Here is a 19944-nt window from a genome sequence, read left to right on the forward strand (position 1 = left end):
TATTGTACTAGACTAGACTTAGACTTACGTGTTTTATTTTATTTTACTTGGTAATTCACTTTGTTCTGTCTGTTACTACTTGGAACCACTTAAATCCTACTTTTTGTATTTAATAAAATCATTTTACTTATTAATTAACCCAGAGAATGTATTAATACCTGGGGGGGGCGGCAAACAGCTGTGCATCTCTCTCTATCAGTGTTACAGAGGGCGAACAATTTATGAGTTTACCCTGTATAAGCTTTATACAGGGTAAAATGGATTTATTTGGGGTTTGGACCCCATTGGGAGTTGGGCATCTGAGTGTTAAAGACAGGAACTCTTTTTAAGTTGCTTTCAGTTAAATCTGTAGTTTTGGGGCATGTAGTTCAGACCCTGGGTCTGTGTTGGAGCAGACTGGCGTGTCTGGCTCAGCAAGACAGGGTGCTGGAGTCCCAAGTTGGCAGAGAAAGCAGAGGCAGTAGTAGTCTTGGCACATCAGGTGGCAGCCCCCAGGGGGTTTCTGTGATCCAACCCGTCACACTCCCAACGTCAGGGCTCTGACCAGCTCATGGTCAGAGGTGCTAGAGAAGGTCGTTCCCTGAGCCCACCTCCTCTTTTGTGCCCCTGATGCAGAACCTGGCTCACAGAAAGGCTGGTATCATCCTTTGGAACTCCATTGCTCAGACTGCCCATTGGAGTGTAACACGCCAGAAAACTTTTTCTTGAAATAAGAAAAGCGAGTTAATTCCCACTCTTCCTAAGCCAGATAAAATCTTCAGTATCTCGGAACTGAGAAGTAAGGGGGTGAAAAAAGCTTAAGGAGAGTAGACTTGTTTAAAATGTGACTACTCACTGTGAGGGTTGTGTTTTTAGGTCTGGGAGCTCTTTGCTATAAAGGTCAACATAACATTTGACTAATAGAAGATGGCCCATAATATAAAAAGTACATACAGTAACTCAAGTGATATATTTTTTTATCAGAACAGATGTTCCTTTGAATAAGCAGGGAATAACAAGGTGCTCATTGTTTTGATGCTGTTTAAAGGGCAGCAGTGATGACAATTATAATTACCATCTGCTATAGTGCATAAAGCACCCACATGCTTTTCGTATGGCTCCCAATGTCAACTAGTATGTTGAGACTTCTTGGTCTAGGAAAAAGGAGGCATTATCCCTCCATTAGTTTCTCAGTGACAAGAATTGTAGGTTCGGTTACACCAGTGTCTCAAACCTCTGTGTCCCAAGGGGTGTGTTGAAGTGTAATGTTAGAGCAGATCAAGTTTTACCATACTCCTTTCTCTGCTCTTCTGTTATAATCCACATGCTGCAATAATGAAGTCAATAGCATATTCACTTGACGCATAAAGCTGTCAGGCAACTTAATTAATCCTAGCAACTTAATACATATTTAAAATACTTGGAGTTCTTCACTCACAGCCTCCACCGGGGATTTGAAAACTGTGCATTAGCACAGGGGTATGCACTGGCTTTTGAAATCTACATAGAAGCTCACTCTCTTCTGGACTTCAGTACAGAAAGCAGCTCTATAATTAACCTCCACTTTGGCTCTGCAAATGAAATCTGTTTTTGCTCTTTCAGTTGAAAAAAAAATCACGTTTACATCAACATTACAATGGGTCAGTGGGGATGCAGGTGGAATCTTTGCACTGTTCAGTAAATGGCCTTAGCCCATGTCCAGGGTGAAAACAACTTGCATTTCTTACTGGTAAAGTTGTATCGCAAGCAACCCACCTCTCCTACACACTTAACTTCATGGATCCCTTTGCAGGACTTTGATATAGAAATTAAAGCTACTACTATCAATACCATCTCCAATAAAACTTTTAACATTGGAATAAAAGCCTGAAAAGTGAAAACTCACTGTCATATTTCCCTCCTCCCTCCTCCTCTGGCCAGGCTGCGGAAGGTGGCTAGGCTCGGCGCTTCACTCCACTGCAAGGATGAGTTTTTTAAGTTTTCCAGGAAACTTTTTTCCTCCAGAAGCCTTGAATTCCACAAACCTCAAGTGTGTTTCCTGTTGACTGATTCTCAGTTGATCAGCCAATGCTCTTATTTCCTTTTCTCCAAAGTGGGGATTCTCTGGAGTCTCTTGCCATTTTTCAGGATTCAAAACCGACAAATTGTTAATTAAGTTTGTATAATCAGAAGCCCTTCCTTCGTGTGTGCTTTGATTGGCTTTGAGGCAGTTGTGAATAGTTTTGTCCTAATGTTGGCAACGACTGCTTCAATGAATTGAGACTAGTTGATTCTGGGGCTTTTTCCAGCACTGTTTGGTTTGCTGTTTTTGAACATCATAGATTGTTCAGCCTTCTGAGCTTGTTCAGTGTGAACTCCTCGGTCTGTTTTTAGACTTTCATTTCTCTTGATGTAGATTTTCATTAGCTTGTCTGCTTTTGGAATGGTCATGTCTCATTCTTGTAACATCTCAGACAAGTTCGTCAGCACATCCAGCATTAAATAAAGGTTTCTGATGAAATTTACAGAACATAGCTTTGAGTGTAGTCCTTGAAATTTAAGACGTTCACTTCCAACTCTCGACCGGTCTTGGGAGGCCACCTCGAAGTGTTTTGCCAAAGCAGGGTATATTTGCCAAACTGCAATGACTGCTCTCCACGTTGACACCACCCACCTGAAATTGAACACTTTGCCAATTTTTTGAAGTACAAATGTGTAATTCATTGGTGTGAGCACTCAGTTTAAGAGAGTTTTTTGGAGATTGACTGTACAAGGAATATAATGCATCCAAAAAAGCCTTAAAATCATTTGTACCTCCGGTGACTTCTATAGCTTCATCAACAGCACATTGATTGAAACAACAGTCTATGGTTGAGGCAATGCCATAAAATCACATTAGGAAAATCCATTTGTAGTAGTTTTCCAATACCAGCTTTGACTCCTAACATCACATTTGTGCCATTGCTACAAAAGCTGATCAACACTTCCAATAATAGTTCTTTAGTGACCCCAAAACACAGCCAGCATTTCAAAATTTCCCTTTAAATGGCTGCTGCTGTTGCGTTTTGCAGCTCAATCAAGTTCAGAGGAAACGTAAGTGGCCTCATAATTCCATCTGTACTGACTTTCAAAAAAAATAATGAGAGTAGAGTTTCCAGCAATAGTAGTCGATTCATCGACAAGTACTGTAATTTTTGACTTATTGTCGATGATTTGGTTGACAATTCTCTTGCATTTCAGTGGATATACGAATAATCATGTCTACACAGACTGTTCTAATATGCAACAAACTTCCCATTTCAATTCAGTTGATTTGCTATAGGTCAATGAGGCTCTCGTGGTCACTGAGGCTTGGTCTACACTCAGGGGGGAGATCGATCTAAGTTACGCAACTTCAGCTATGTGAATAACGTAGCTGAAGTCAACGTACTTAGATCTACTTACTGTGGTGTCTTCACTGTGGTAAGTCGACAGCTGACTCTCCCCCATCGACTCTGCCTGCGCCTCTCGCTCCGGTGGAGTACCGGAGTAATGGGAGAGCACTCAGTGGTCAATTTATCGCATCTACACTAGACGCGATAAATCGACCCCCACGGGATCGATCTCTGCCTGTCAATCCAGTTGATAATGTAGACAAGCCCTGAGTGGTCAATTTGTTTTCGCAATGTAGTAGGCTGTTTGGAATACATGTGCAGTAGTTTCAAATGCCGCTTCTTCACTTTTAGCATTCAGATTAAGAAAAGTTTCTTTCATAGCCATGGTTTGAATTTTTTCAGCCTCCATGTGAGCTGCTCATTTCTCATGTTCATTTATTTTTTTGTGAAGGGAGGACAGCTCTGTCTCTTTATTCTTTTCGTACGAGGATATTTCACAAGAGACACAGTTTGGAGAGATGTTAACCCCTCTTGCAGAATGAAGCTTCAAATTGGAAACGTCATGACATACTGTGCACCAAAGTTTACTGCCTGAAGCAAAAAGATAGTAGTTTTTTTCTTTTTGAACTCCTCAAATTGCATTTTTGACCACACACCACGGTATGGTGGTGGAATCTCAGTTTTCTTATCTGGCGATTCAGCAGTTTCATTTGTCTCCTTTTCTTTTTTCAAAAAAGATAGCTTTTCACTGTAGGACCAACCACCCCCTGGGGGCAGGACACCATTAAGCAGCAACCCAGCCAGACTTTGCCTCTTGCAGAAGTTCCTGAGGTGTTAGTCACAAAAAGAGTTTCCCGCAACCCCTCAAAAGGGCGCCAGTGCCCTCCCCACTCCAGGGTCCCAGGCTGCACACCTGGAGAATGCGCCCGGCCGCTGGAATGGGTAGCCACTTGCTTGCACAAAGACAGTATGTATGTGTATGTGTCACAATGTAGCTGCCGCTGACCAGCAGCGACCCCAGCAACCAGCCCTCGCCAGCTGCTGCCTGCAGAGAGCCAGCAGCTGCCGCTGTGCCCAGTCCTGGGCTGGGTCCACCGAGGAGTAAGTAACTGAGGCAAAAACTCCAGTCAGCCAGCCAGTGGGGACAGGGGACAAGGGGCTGTACTGCGCCATGCCTGCCAGTGCCCTGCCTAGACCCTTCCTATTTCCTAGCAAGTTAACAGATTTAATCTCCCAGGTGCATAAAAGGGCACAGGGGGCACCAATGGGTGGCTAGTGGTAGGGTGAAGGAGAAGTGAACGAAGGACAACTAGAATAGCCCTCATGAAATATACATGATACTTAGAGAAAGTTTTGTCAATTTCAGCCTCCGCAGGACACTGACAGAAAGAGATCTGAGATTGTGCCCATACGTCCTAACGACATTTCAGGTGTTTAATTCAATATATAAATAGGGTGGACTGGAAACTATTTTTTCTTTCAAAGGCGGCACAATAATTTCCCTAAATATCCAGTTTCCCCCTCCGATCTCTTTGTGGTTTTGTCTATCAGGCTAACTGCTTTCCTGTGATTCTTGCATTGCTTTAGCAAAATTCCTTTGCCAAAAATAAGCCCCAATCATCATGACATATCTTCCCACCAGGTTCTCCATTTTTTTAAAAGTAACATTTCAACTAGGATCGGCAAGCAGTTTGGGCATCACATCCATCCTCTGATGGGGAGGGATAGACTCGAACTCGGAAATGGTCCCCGATTCCGATTGTATTTGTGCATTGGATCCAGGGCAGAAAAAAAAACTGCCCCTTGGTCACACCAACAACTGTGAAATAAACAAGGATGCCAGAAATGGCCCCTAATCCTGCGGGCTGAACCACAGACAGAGCTGAGTTTAAGCTCTTATGCAGGCGCCCTGGGCTTCTCTGTCAGCCAGTCCCCCTCCTCCCCGCTGCAAGCTGGAGAGGAGCCGCGGCCGCTGCTGAGTATGAGGTGGGGTTAAGCACTGAGCCTAGTCGCCTTCCGCAGCCTAGCCGGAGGAGGAGGGAAGAGAGAAATGTGACAGAGTGAGTTTTTACTTTTCAGGCTTTTATTAGCTGAGTTCAAACTGTTATGCAGCCAAAAGAGGTGAAAGCAAGCTGGTACTGAATGCTTCGGCCGCTTTCTTACTGGTACGCCACCACATTTGTTTGTTTGTTTGTTTTTTACTGGTACGCTGTACCGGCCCGTACCAGCTTACTTTCACCCCTGCCCATTTCTATCCAACACACAGGTGGTTCAAAAACATTTTTTTAAAAACTTTCAAATCCTTTGCTGGCTTGGTACGTTCTAGATGAATTGCCCTTGAGCACACAAGAGAAGGTTCAGGATCCTAGAGTAACAAAGAAGTTAGAGAGTACATGAAGCCAGCATTTCAGCTTGAATTTACTCTTTTAAGCATTTGTTTAAGGTACGAACAGAAACACAAGAATTGCCATACCAAACCAGATCAGTGGTCCGCCAAGTCACATGGCCTGCCTGTGATGGTAACCAGTATGAAATGGTTCAGAGGAAGGCTTCAGCCCCCATAATGGACAATTACATAGTAACTTTCCCAAAGTGAAGTCTCTTCCTAACCCCAGGAAGTTAGTGGTTGGCATGTATCCCTTACAATTTTTATCATCTCTAATTTATCTGTGGATTTTCTCTGTACTGATATACATAGCTAGTCCCTTTTGAATCCAGCTAAATTTTGGACATCAGCACCACCTTGTGGCAATGAGTCCCAAAGGTAAAGCAAATACAAATAATTTTCTTTAATTGGTTGCCTTAAAATTTCATTGGGAATCCTCTTGCCCTTATGCTATGAAAAGGGGTGAACAGGATCATCTGATAGATTCCCATTCATTCATTTATATTCCTCTACCATGACCCCTCTTATTGGCCTCCTCACTTTCATGTCTCCTAATTTTTGCAATGTCTTCTCATATAGAAAGCCTTCGCTGCAAGTACATCCATTTTTTTGCCCATCTACGAGCCACACTGGTTTATGCTCTATTCTTTAAGTGACCAGACCTGAACACTGGCATTCAGCCGACTCTGGGCCCTGATGAGAGGGCTGGACCCATGGCTCCACTTCCTCCTCTCCCTTTTGAGACTCCATGGTTCCCAGGAATTGCAGTCTTTTTGCTTGGACTGCCCAAGTGGGTGCGGATCCTTGTTATTCTCCCTACCCCTTGAAAGAAACAGCCACAATCTAGCTCTACATTTTTATACAATATATACTGATCTCTCAAAGTGTGCATAAATAGTGATTATAGTGTGAGGCCTGATTCCTGGTATCCTTTGGGAACACTTCCCCAGAATTCAAGGGTGAAGACAGCAGGGTTATGCCAATAGCTAAACTTTCTCTCCATGTTTAATATGTAAATAATGTCACAGATCTTCCACAAATCTTGCCACCTTCTGCTCTACATGCAATGTACACTTTTGACTTTGCCTTCTTGAATATAAATAGAATATAACCACGCCAAAAAACCAAAACCCGACCAAACCCCTATGCTGCAAACACAGTTCCCCATACTGGAAAGAGCATGAGAGAGAAAAACGCACCATGTGTGACCTATATTAATCCCATTGCTAAATGCACTAACAGAAGGCACTCTGATGCTATGGTGAGGAGGATGGTACAAGAACCTATATGCAGGGCCATAACCAGGGTGGGGTGAGTGGAACAGCGGCCCAGGGTGGAAAGCCACAGGGGTTGGAAAATGGGGCAGACAAATGATGAAAAAAAACGGAAGGGAGAACAAATATGCTTGCTAGACCCAAGCACTAAATGTCTAGTTACCGCTCTGCCTATATGAATTCAATTAAAACAGTTTCCTTATTAAAAACAAGGAAGACCATTAGTGGCTACAACCCTTCTGATATTTGACTCCTTTGTATTAATGATCATTTTATCTTGTGAGCACTTTTTTAAAAAAAAAAAAAACCTCTAAGTAAAAAGTTAAATATTGAAGTGAGAATGGTTTTACAAAAAGTCAATTTTATGTTAACATGCCCATCCATTATCAGGAATTTGCTCATTGCTATTTTTTTTTATTTGCAAGAAGGTTCACCAAAAGCTTAATTAACATTTTATTGGACAGTAAATTTACACATATTATATTTCATTCTGAAAGCATCACCTTCTCTCTAAAATAAAATTAAGAAGGGGAACAAAGTTGCTGTAAAAATGTAGAGATAGTCAGAATATATCAATTATTTATCTTAACATTCATTATCATACTAAAAGGAAGCACAAAGGCCTTGGGGAATTGTAGGGTTCATATAATTTCATTCTAATTATTCCAATTTACTGTAATTAAGGCACTAAAAAAAACAGTGCAAGAAAGCAATAATGTCCCTTTTAATGCCAACTGATAGGGAGACGGTCTAGCATTTTTACAATATTATTTACTAGAACGATGAGAGAGAAAATGCAAAAAACCCATCCTGACATTTAAAGAAATATTTTCTTAAGAAAAGGAAATTTCATCATGTATTTATTTCAGTGGTTTGTTTGTTCTTTTTTTTCCTTTCTGTATCATCATCCCCAGAACCCAATGTGTGGGGAACTGGACTGGGCTTCAAATGTCCTAGGATGCTATTCCCAAGCACTGCCACTTGTCTGCTGTGTGGCCTCAGGCAAGTCAGGACATCACTTGTGCCTCAATTTTCCCATCTGGAAAATGGGGATGATGATACTTAGCTTCCTTGAAAAGTGCTTTGTGAGCTATGGATGAAACCATGAAGGAGTCATACAATAACTGCCTGTGGTATCTATCCAGTCAACACTGTGAAGTCCAAAATGTTCAGAGCTGACCTATGGTTCTGGGCTCACTATAATTGATTGTGTAAGTTTTTGGGGTATGTAGTTTGGGACAAATGTTGCACACATGAAAACATAAGGCCAGATCCTCAGGTGATATAAGTCAGTGTAGCTCCATTTATTTCCATGAAACGATTGTGATTTACACCAGTTGAGGATCTGGCCCTTATATTTGCTCAGTAACTAGATTGGACCCAAAGTAGTCACACCTGCCAGCCAGGTATTGAGTGAAAACAAAGTTATGCAATTAGGGCTGGACAATTTTAGAGGCCACGGTGAAAATTGCAGTCTGAGAAGTTTTGAGCTAGGCTGCAACGAGGAGAGCAAGGAGCATGGCCTATAAATTCAAAGGATCTTTTCCTTCCTGTTTCTCCATTATTTAAATTACAGAGCAGTAACTTTAATCCCAGTTATACTCTGGTCTGAGTGATGCACAGAGCTTGCATTGGCCTCCTGTCCAAGGACTGACTTTCACCCCAATTGCAGTGCTAGTCTACCCCCAAGCCAGCCATGAAGTCTGTCCTTCTCAACAGTTCTTTGAAAGTACACTTCTTCAGCTTAGTTCCAGCAATGCGAATTACTACACTGAATGCCAATTAGAGATGTTTGTAGAAATTTTAAAAGTAGAGTTTAATATAATTGAAGGATAGGCCTTTTTAAATATCCTTCTCAACCGCAGTCCTGAATAAAGACAGCAAGATTTTGCCCAGCTTTTCTCCTGGTCCAGTGGAAGCAGCACTTCCTTCCTTCACGAGGCACTGAATAAAATCTGTCAGCAAGACAAATTATAGAGATAGGATCCCAAATTTTGATTTAGGCCTGACATCCTTGGGGTGCATCCTGAGGAGCACAGTTCACAAATGCTGGATCTTGGGCCATCTTTTTTGTTTTATCTTCAGCTGGATCGAAAACTTGGAAAAGGCTAATTTCCACTGCCAGAAATCAGAAGAGAAAATGAAACCCAGGTTTCCTGTACCCTGCCTGCCTCTGCCCTGCGGACAACCTACCCATTCACTCATAATGTCTTCTGGAATGGGTTGGTAGGGAATAGCATAAACAACTTGAGTGGTTTGTAGTTACAAGTGGTAACAGTAGAGTGTCTCTCTCTCACGTGCGCGCACGCACACCCGTGCACACGCACACAAACAGCCAACAGTCAGATCAGATAACTCAAACCCTACCTGCTGGTCCTGAAGAAAGAGAGTGATTTTTTTATTTGCAATTCATGAGCGGCACTCAGATACGGCAGTGCTGGATGCTAAGTAACCACCTACCTAGATTGAGAGTAGCAGAGTGGACTGCCCTACTCCCTATTGTCCTGTGTAGCAAGGGTCATTGACGACCAGCTCACAGAAGTGCCCTGTTGAGTTAGTTTAACCGTACTGCCCCTTACCTTGAAGAGGCAGTAGGGGCTCAAGTGGCAACCACTTCCAAGAAGGGGAAAATGCTACCTGAGACTATCAATCCAGTGCCAAGTGGGAAAGAGGTGGTGGCATCATTCTCACTGCCTTCTCAGGTAGAGACGTAGATATGACTCCAGGGAAAGGGCAAGGTAGGATATTATAACACACTCAGCAATCTGGTTTGGATGCTGTTTATTATGCTTCACATCAAAACCTGCCCCCTGAATTTTCAAGTTGACGGCATCTGGACCAGTACAACTGAGTTTATGTCTCTCTAGCAATTCTCTTCCAATGCTGAAGGGAGTCCTTAGCAGTTCTTACATTTTTGCTTAAACTATTTCCAGTCCATTTGTCTAAAATGATATATGAGAGGCAGAGTAAATTGTGAAATGCTTACACATGCGTTATGATCTACAGCTGAAAAGCACTAGGTTATTGCAAATTACTATTACATTTAGCTAAGAAATTAATATGAAATAGATCTGGGAAAAACAATATGTAGGATGTGCCACGGAAGAGAGAATGGTATTTTATTTATTTATTTATTTTACAGGGCACCGTTTCTTTTCCTTTTTACGTACGATCACCGGTTTAGACAGAGTTTTACTTTGAGATCGTCAGCGTATGCCAGGACAAGAGAACAAAACCGAACGGGAAAGGAGGAAAAAACTGCTGGGTCTCAAGATCAAAGTCAAAGACAGAGACAAAAGGGAGTGTGTTAGCGTGCCCAGTTAAACTCGGAATACTGAGTCAATACCTGCTCAAGGCTTAGTGTAAGGGAACATTTATTTCCTGTGTCCAGGACTATTTTACCCAGATCCCTTAAACTCTAGACGGATTGTAGCATTAGTAGAACAGTAATATATTACTGCCATTAACTGTGATCAAACCATTGTTCTATTTTGGTCATACTGTAAAATGCTGAAAAATACTCTGATTCAAACTTTATTCATTTGCAGTCCCCCCAAAAAATTTCAAACGCAGGCGCAGTCTCTTTCGGAAGTCTGAGACATAGTCGCCCAGAACATTGAAAACCCCTGTTCTATGGTAATGACAACTTTTCACAGACCCCATACATAAGAGTCTGTGGACCTCAAGGGTCCGCAGACCACAGATTGAAAACCACAGCTCTAATAGGATAAGGAAGGATAGTTTTGAGGTGAAGACATTGGAGTGGGACTCAGGAGAGCTAGGTCCAAGTCCTAGCTCTGCCACAGACTGACTATGAGATTTTGGGCAAGTCACTTAATGTCTCTGAGCCTCAGTTCTCAAGCTCTACAAAATGGAGTAAATAAGTCCTGTTTTCCCCCACCCCCATCTTGTTATATTGTCTGCTATCTCTTGTACAGCATCTAGCACAATGGGGCCTCAATTTCAGTTGGGATCTCTACGTAAAACTGCAATACAACTAAATAATAGTAAGGGTTTGCTAATCCCTGTAAGTTGCTCAAGTTTGTAGCAGGAGAACATGTTTCTGCTATCACCAGCATAATGCCTGCTGGGTCACTGCAGGCAGTGGGGTCCAGCAATCTGCAGTGGGACTTGACATCCCAAGACCAGGCAATAAAGATTCAGTCTTGCAATCCTGAACAATCTGGATATGCAAAGCCTGCAAGATCAGATTCTCAGTAACTATTGTGCAGGATGTGACCCTCTTAACCTGCTTATTTAGGCAGTCAAGTTCATAATTCTAAAATCTCTGGATCCTTGGTAAATCTATTTGCTAGTCACCTTGAAAGAAAATAAAACTGGAAAAGTTAATAAAGCTAAGAGATTACTTGACAAGTAAGAGACAGGAGCATTCCAAGAAGTATTTGAATGGATTCATACTTTAAAGTAATAAGGACATGTATATACACCCAGTGAGGCATGCCTTTGTAGAAGCATAAACTAGGCGTTTTAAGCCTAGTCAATGCGTTCAGAAAGAAGAGAGAATACAGCCAGAACCCTCCTGGGCAGACCCCTGCATATGCATAGACCCATTTAAGCCATGAGGGATGGAGAGAGGCACAGAAGTAGCTGGATTTACACATCTTTTAATCTCTAATTTAAATATATACTTTGGAGGGTTCACCAGGATGATTCAGGTTACAACAAATCAAAAAGCGGAAAAACAAAGGAGATCATAGCCGTAGATGAAAAGAAGCCTGTATGACACATTCAGGATAGCACATCTCCTTACTAACAAGTAGGTGCCCTGTATATAGTATAGTGGACTATATTTTTTTTAAAATTGGACTTTCCTCCGTCCACCTCCCCCCTCCACCACACTTGTCACCTTCTCTCCCCAAGTGGAATGACAACCAAGTAACACTCACACTCAAATCTAGCTTTCACATCCACAGTAGTTGATTGGGTCCCAAATTAGGCCAGATGGTTTTAATGCTCCCTTTTATTAATTCAAGAAAGGAAGGGTTTGGGGAAGGTGAATTTCAATGAGTGTCTGTTCGTACCCATTTATGAAGGTTTATCTGATACCACTACAAAATACATTAGGGCTGTCTCTGCTTGAAGTCAATGCAGATGCAGAGATCTGCCCACAGGGATCCGCTGACATCAGCAAAGGGTAGCTATGTAATGTTACGAATATCTGGTATGCTGGGAGAAAAAAAACCAAACAAATGAGAGTTATAGTGTATGCAGAGAGAATTATATCTTCCCCATCAGAGTCTGTGCCCAGTAATCAAGAGACGCTTTTCACAAGAGAGCTCATATTTCACATGTCAAAAGAAATGAAAAAGATTTAATTAAAATTGCATGATATCTTAAGAGAAAATATACTTCAGTACATTCATGTGTTATCTTTAGTCTAATCAAATGGAAAGACACATTTTGGAAAAAGAATTGTTCATGAGCTGTAATCCATCAAGAAACGCTATAGAGTTTATAACCATAGACCTACATATAACAGTTTGTCACAAATAGCAAGTGCCCAATGTGTGTTCTGAAAAGCAGAGCATAGGTGCTCGAACTAGGGGTATGGCAGCACCTCCTGTCTTGAAATGGATTCCATCATATACAGGTTTACAGTTTGCTTCATTGGCTTTCAGCACCTCCATTATACAAATTGTTCCAGCACCCCTGAAGCAGAGGGACACACAAATAAGCTGTAGCTCACCAAATCCAGAGGGACACACAAATAAGCTGTAGCTCACCAAATCCATTGCAATACACACTGAAAGCTTAAGCTGCCCTTGTGCCAAGCTGCTCCAATGTTCTGTACAACTGCAGTTTATTAACTTGCATAAGTTATTTGGCCAAGTGTTATGGCACTTATGTTATACATGGGTTAAGGTTTTCCAAGCCAGCTTGGGGGATTTAGCCACACAACTTCCACTCATTTCAACCTAAAATTGAATTAGTGGTTATCTATTTTCTAGATGTGTCTAAAGAAGATAAAGCTGGACGAAAGTGGCTACATCACCTATTTGCATTTGAAAATCTCAGCCAAAGACTTTATTAAAGCTAGCTCCTTGAAAAGTAACATTTCAATAAGTATCAGAGGGGTAGCCATGTTAGTCTGGATCTGTAAAAAAGACAGAGTCCTGTGGCATCTTATAGACTAACAGACGTATTAGAGCATAAGCTTTTGTGGGTGAATACCCACTTCTTCAGATGCATGTAGTGGAAATATTCACCCACGAAAGCTTATGCTCCAATATGTCTGTTAGTCTATAAGGTGCCACAGGACTCTTTGCCTCTGTTTCAATAAGTGGTGCACATAAAATGTTTCCCCATCCATAGCCTATTATAAATCCCAAAATGGAGGGTTGCACGCATGCTTATAAAGAAAAAGGAGAAGAGAAATGGAATTATATTTTTCCCCCAAGAACACTTTCTTGTTGCATCATTATTTCTTTGTTTTGGGATAGCATCTAGGGGCCCGCATCATAGATCAGTGCCCCATTCTCATAAACACACTTGCAAGTTTTGTCTGAAGTGGGGATATTAGGGATGTGTGTATTTTGCTTCTGAAAAGTGTATGATTGTCTCCTATTTGAGCATCTCGAGGGCAGGGGTAACAGCATCTACTTCTTCTTCCCCAGAGTTCATCTAACAAGGTGACAGGAATTCAACCCATCAGTGACAAGTGCAACCCAGCACAATTATGGTCCCCATTACCTAGTAGTTTAATGTTTTGTGAAACTGAGAATTCCACATAGGTGCCTCTAATAAAGAATACGCCAGATCAATGGGGGGTGGGGGGGGTGGGGAACAGTTAATTTAACTGCATGGACACAAGTTTAAAAGCAATCTATTTTGTGCACTTCCCAGTGATCAAAGAGAGAGAAAACACATGGAGAAAGCACCTGAGAGCTCAGGGTAGGCCACCCACAAATAGAGGAAAAGTTAAGAAATAAAACCCCTCAGTGTTCAAAGCTTTTCCAGCTTCATGAACCCCTCTTTCTCTCTCTTTGGAGGAGGAAACCATTCCAAAACAATTACGGCCAGTTACTACCAGTCTGCAGGCTACCCTCCGGTCATATTTTTTCCTGTAAAAGCTGAAACACACAAGAAAAACTGAACTCCACACTTTCCCCATCCCTAACCTGCCTGTAAATTTAGAGCTAGTCCAAAACCACACTCACCAAAAGAATCAAGCCAACAAGAAGCCCTGCAGAATAGAGCATTTTGTATGAAGACGACATTATAGGACACACACACAAAAAATGTAAAAATATTACTTGACTACAGGAAAAATTCCTGCTTTCTCTTTTCATGGAATTCTCCTCTTTTCTCTAAGAGAACTTTAAATCTCTTGCTCATCTGATGAGGATACAAAGTTTTTACTGTGTCCTCTGGGGAAAAGAACTATCAAAACAAAGATTTTCAAAAGAGCTGGGTAGAGCTGCAACACATGCATTTCAGGGGGCAGCGAAACCATTTGCTTTGAATTAGGCAAATAGTTTTGGCGGAACAAAACCTGAAAACAAAAATTCTGGAAATGTCAAAATGGTTCATTTCGTCATGGTCTCTAATCAACATTTCCAAAACAAAATGTCGGCTCAAATCAATGTTTCATTTCATCTCAAATCAAAATTCAAAACATTTTGTTCTTCCTGAACATTTTTTTTCCAGTTTTTCATTTCAGCAAGAAAAAAAACCCAAAATTCACTTGTGGTTTGAAACGCTCCCTTTTTTAAAAAAACGTTTATTTTTGGCAGCAACCGAACCGGGGGAAAAAATCAATTATTTGCTCAGCTCTGGTGGCTGCTGATTTTAAGGGTCTCCCTATGTGGGTGCCCCTATGAAGACATTGTAAAAAGGCCTAAGTTTCAGAAAGTGTTAAGCACCCATCCTCTGAAAAAATTAGGCTACTTTGGGGATCCTGGAATGGAGGCTTCCAAAATGACTAGTTACTGTTCAGAAAATCTTGGCCTAGGTGTTTGCGTTGTGGGGGGGGAGGGGGAAGATAACCTTTAACTTGGCTTTTATTTGTATTATTGCCTTATTTGGTAGAGGAATAGACCACCTTCACAACAAAGAGACAAGGCACGGGGAGGGCAGGGAAACAACAGATTACACTTTAATGCAATTATTCTGCAATTATGGCTCTACAGCACATAAAGCTGTGCGTGAAATCTGTGTGTGTACAGATGAGAGCGTTATATCTACAATATTTATTCCCAGGATGTTTAAACAAGGTGAACAGCAATAAATAAGGCCATTTTTGGAAGTGTCAGACACCAATAGGGTTTTTTTGTTTTTTTTTAAATAAGTGGTTGAGATTCTTGTTTGTATCCTTGTAAAGGTCTACACAGGGCACAGTGAAAGCTTGATTATTTTGCACAAAAATAACCTCTGCAAGTCCTCTGCTCTTAGACGGTATCATTCAGACACACACACACTGTATAAACACAGTGTGTTTCTTTTTCCCATTAAAGCACAACTCCACAGTTGCCAAATTAGCAATTATCTACCCAGGATCTTATTCCCCGTTTATACAAACATCACTTTACACAGCTCCTGCAGTGTAAAGGGGGGGTCAAACTGGGCATAAATTACATTTACCTTCAACCTCAAGGCCCCTGCACCCTGCTGCAATAGCGTAAAGTGGACTTACAGTAAATGAGCATCAGGCCTCAACACACATTAGCATACTTGGATAGGAGACCTCCAAGTAAAGTAAGGTGCTACAGGAAATGGGATCGGCCATTCAGTCCAGAGCTCCTTCCCCTCCGGGTCTGTACTGAACCAGGTTACGAACAATGCAAGTGGTGTAACAGGATGAGCTATCTTTTAGCGTGAGATGAAACCTGTCCTCTTATTTAAAGAGCTCATTAAAATCTCTTCTCCTTTCCTTCCCCATGCTAAAAGCTCTTTAGAGATGAGGGCACGAAGGTGGAATTTGCCTTTCCCTACCATCCCACTTTCACTCTGAATTTCTCCTGATCTCCTTTCCTATTTGCTTCCTTTAGGCCCATCAATAACCTGTTGCTGGAAACTGCTGCCAGCAAAGTGCACCTCCCACACCCCCAGCTCCCACTCACCAAGTGCTCAAATGCCAGTGAAGGTGGGGAAAACAAATCAATCATCTCAATCACACTCTCTGTGATGATGCAGAAAACCTGTCTGTCTAGATAAGGTCAACTCTTTTTTCTGATTTTGAATACACACTTCAAAATAAAGAAAGGTTCCTGTGTTGAATTTTCTCAAACTGAGATACTTAGAAATTTTGAAATTAGAAATAAATTGAAAAGCATTTCATTATTTGTTTTTCCCCACCATTTTTCCACCAGCTCTTGACCCACTAGCACTTAAGCAATTTCCAACATTGGTTGAAAGAGTGAAAGGAGACTGGGTTGCTCAGATCATTTTTCCAAACATTAGACAGGGCCTACGGGCAGGTCCTACACCAGAAGTGCTATATTGGCACACCTGCATTGATGCAGCTACACTGCTGTAGCACATCTGGTGAAGACCCTCTATACTTCCAGGAGAGCACTCTCCCGTTGTTGGGGTAAAATCTTGTTTTGGTGTATTTCTCCTCTAGCCTCCATCTTGTTCTGTAAAAACAACAAGTAGGACTCCATTTTGGATGCCCTCCTTCATGGAGAGCTTCCTGCCCCTCCTCCCTGCCTTTTTCAAATTAGAGCAGGAAAAGGCAAGGAGTGGTTAGGATTACATGACTGCATAGTCTGCCTAGTAACAGCAGACTATATAGGTGACAGCCACACTGCTGCTCAGGGCTGTCCATCCTAGAAGCAGCCAATGTCTCCCACATTATCAGCCTGTGGAAGGAGTCCAGCTAGGCCAGGGTTATAGTGTATGGTATCAGGTTCCATCGGTGTCATCCACTGCATGCACCCGTTCTCATTTTCAGCTGCGAGTTCGCACACTACCACTCAGGACGACGCATAGAGAATGGAAGAGAGAAGGAAGAAGAGAGAAGCCGCTTACCTGGTGATCATCGCGTCCTGTTCCTGTGGTCCAGTGTCTTCAGTCTTCCTTGGTTCTGTGCAGGATTCCAGAATCATCCTCATTGTGGTCAGGGTTCATTCCGTGGGACAGTCAGGGTCCATCCCTTGGACAGTCGAGGTTTGTGCCTAGGACAAGGAGAGAGATGGTACTGTAGTTTCCTTTTATTGTCTTTCGGTTATCCCAGTGTATCAGGTTTGTGGGCTCCAGACTTTAAGTACACTTCCATCCGCTCTTAACAACCGAGCCATTTGTATTTACCTGTGTTTTGTTATTGCTCGTGCTTTGTTATTACTTGTACCAAGGGTTCTGCTTTTAAGACCAAGTTAGTCTAATAAAGCTTACTGTATTTGCACCTTACCCTGTTAGTTTCATCTTTAATCACCCTGGTAACAGATACGGGAGGGGGAAGGGCCTGTAGATAAGCCCATCTTCTCAGTGGCCTCAGAAGGTAAACACCTTAAGAACTGTTTCGGGCTAACACCGTCAGTATAATTACTCCACCTCCATGAGAGGTGGAAGCTATGTCAGCAGGAGGCGCTCTCCCACCAACATAGCGCTGGTGTGGACAGCAGTTAGGTCGCTGTAACTTGCATCACTCAGGGGGTGTCTTTTTCACACCCCTGAGCAACTTAAGTTAGATCTACGTAAGCAGGTAGTGCAGACCTGCCCTATATTTCTTGCCATTCTCAAATGTACTTGTTCATGTATCTGAACTGTGATTACTTCCAGGCTTATCTTTTCTGTTTGAATTATACACTAAACTATACAGAGCAAGCAAAGACTTTGTCTTTCCATGTGTTTAAAAAAAACCCAAACCATCATGTATGCTTATGGTACTTTATTAATAATTAAATAAAATGTGTTCATATATTTCCAGGAAAACTTAAGCCTTGAACAGTAAATATTTAACAAACCAACCAACCAACCAACCATCTCTCTTCTTTCCTCACATATATCAGTGCACCTCCCCACCCACAGAACAATGCATGCCTCTCCCCCACAAACTAATGCACAGTTCCTCCTGAGTTTTGCTCTAGAAAGGCCAGGAGGAACAGCAGAGTCCTGGATTTATTAATTAGGGTAACTCTCTGCAGGTACAATCCTTATGCGTGCACAGTGGTCCCAGTCAGACCGGCACTTGCCCAAACTTTACTTTTATTTAATACTGCTCCTATTGAGCTGCACCATAACACATGCCACATGTTCAAAATGGTTCAGCATATTTGTGTGAAATGAGCCAACATTTTACAGATTGGAATTTTAATACACAACAAATAACAACCCTATGTTGCTACTTTTAATAGTTAAGGCAATAGCTCTTACGTCTTGATCAAACTGCATTTTCAATATATACATTTCTTCCTTCCAATATTTCAAACCCTCCAACCTGTAAAAGGATTGATATCAAGTAACTAGTATAGGAGTGACTCTAAAAACGTGAGGATGTAATGTTAATTTGTACACCTAATCAACGTTTGGGGAACAAAAAAATTAAATTGAAAAATAGCCTAAAAATTGTCAACTTTTTAAAAAAATATCATTTTTGCAAAAATTGTTCCATCAACTTTTAAAATTGGAAATATCAAAATAGTTATCAATAATTTCATTTAATAAACCATTTTTAGGAAAAACATTTCAACAATCATTGCAGTAATGTTTTCAATTAAATCACGGATTTTAAAAAATCAAACTGAAAATGGGTCATATATGAACCTTGCAAATAACAACAACTGAGGGTTTTTGTTTTGCTTAAGCAAAAATGGTTTTAGTGGTTAATTACATTCGCTATTAAACATTATCTTATTTCCAGCTTGAACTTTTCTGACTTCAGCTTCCAGTCACTGGATTTTATCATGCTTTTATTTGCCAGATTAAATACCCCTGCACAGGTTCTTTATCTGTCTATGCATGGTACTTATCTGGCCCCCATTATTTTAGTACTGGAGCACCTCACCGTCTGTAATGTATTGTTCCTCACAAGCCTGGGAGGCAGGGCAGTGCTAGCATCCCCATTTTCAGTTGGATAACTGAGGCGCAGAGAGACTAGTGTTTTGCCCAAGGTGACACAGGAAGCCTGTAGTGGAGCAAGGAATCAAACCAGGTCCCATATTAGCTCGCTCACCACGGACCATCCTTTCTTTCTTATAGATGGGATCAATTCTCTTTAGTATGCAAAACAGACTGAGCTCCTTCAGTCTCATTGAAAGGGTTTTGTTGTTGTTGTTTTTAAACACAGACTTCTAAAAGGATTGATAAGAATTGATTTGAAGGGTGTACACCAGAACTAGGCTCTGTATTTCAGTACTGGTCACACTAATGCCATGTACAGAGATAAATTATCTCCCTGTGTCTACTTGATATTTCCCTGTTAATACAGGCAAGTATTGTGTTACCCCTTTAGTAACAGCATCACACTGGGAGCTCACATTTAATTGGTTATCTGAGATCATCCCTAAAGTCCTTTCAGAGTCACTGCCTTCCAGCGTACAACAGCAATACGTCCCTTGATTTTTTGAGATGACCCCAGATCACGTCACAGCTACAGCCTATTGACGACAATTCTGATGATTCCACTGATGATATAAGAACCAGCTTCTCCTCTGAGAAGGCAAGATCTAGTGCACTAACCACAACACTGACAGCAAGGGACCTATTCTGACACTGACTCTCTATGGCATTTGCTATGTCACATAGGCAATATTTTCAAACTTCTGTAAACTAGACACCTAAATCCAAGGCTCAAGGTCACAGATTAAGCCTATGGAAGAGTCAGTAAATGAACCCAGATTTTCTTTTCTTTCTGAGTACCAGTCTTGTGCCCTACACCCAACACCATCATTTTTCAAAGGATCTCAAAGTGATTTATAAACATTAATGGATTTGGACAAACAGCTCTGGAAAGGAGGTATTACCATACCCATTTGACAGATGAAGAAATGGA

General features: G+C 41.5%; 1 pseudogene; it reads right to left on the reverse strand.

Moving 5' to 3' along the window:
* Positions 1-1927: 1927 nt before the first annotated feature.
* On the reverse strand, positions 1928-16993 carry LOC141987990 (E3 SUMO-protein ligase KIAA1586-like; annotated as a pseudogene).
* Between the last annotated feature and the right edge of the window lie 2951 nt (positions 16994-19944).

Source organism: Natator depressus, chromosome 5 (assembly GCF_965152275.1).
Source record: "Natator depressus isolate rNatDep1 chromosome 5, rNatDep2.hap1, whole genome shotgun sequence".
Lineage (NCBI taxonomy): Eukaryota > Metazoa > Chordata > Testudines > Cheloniidae > Natator > Natator depressus.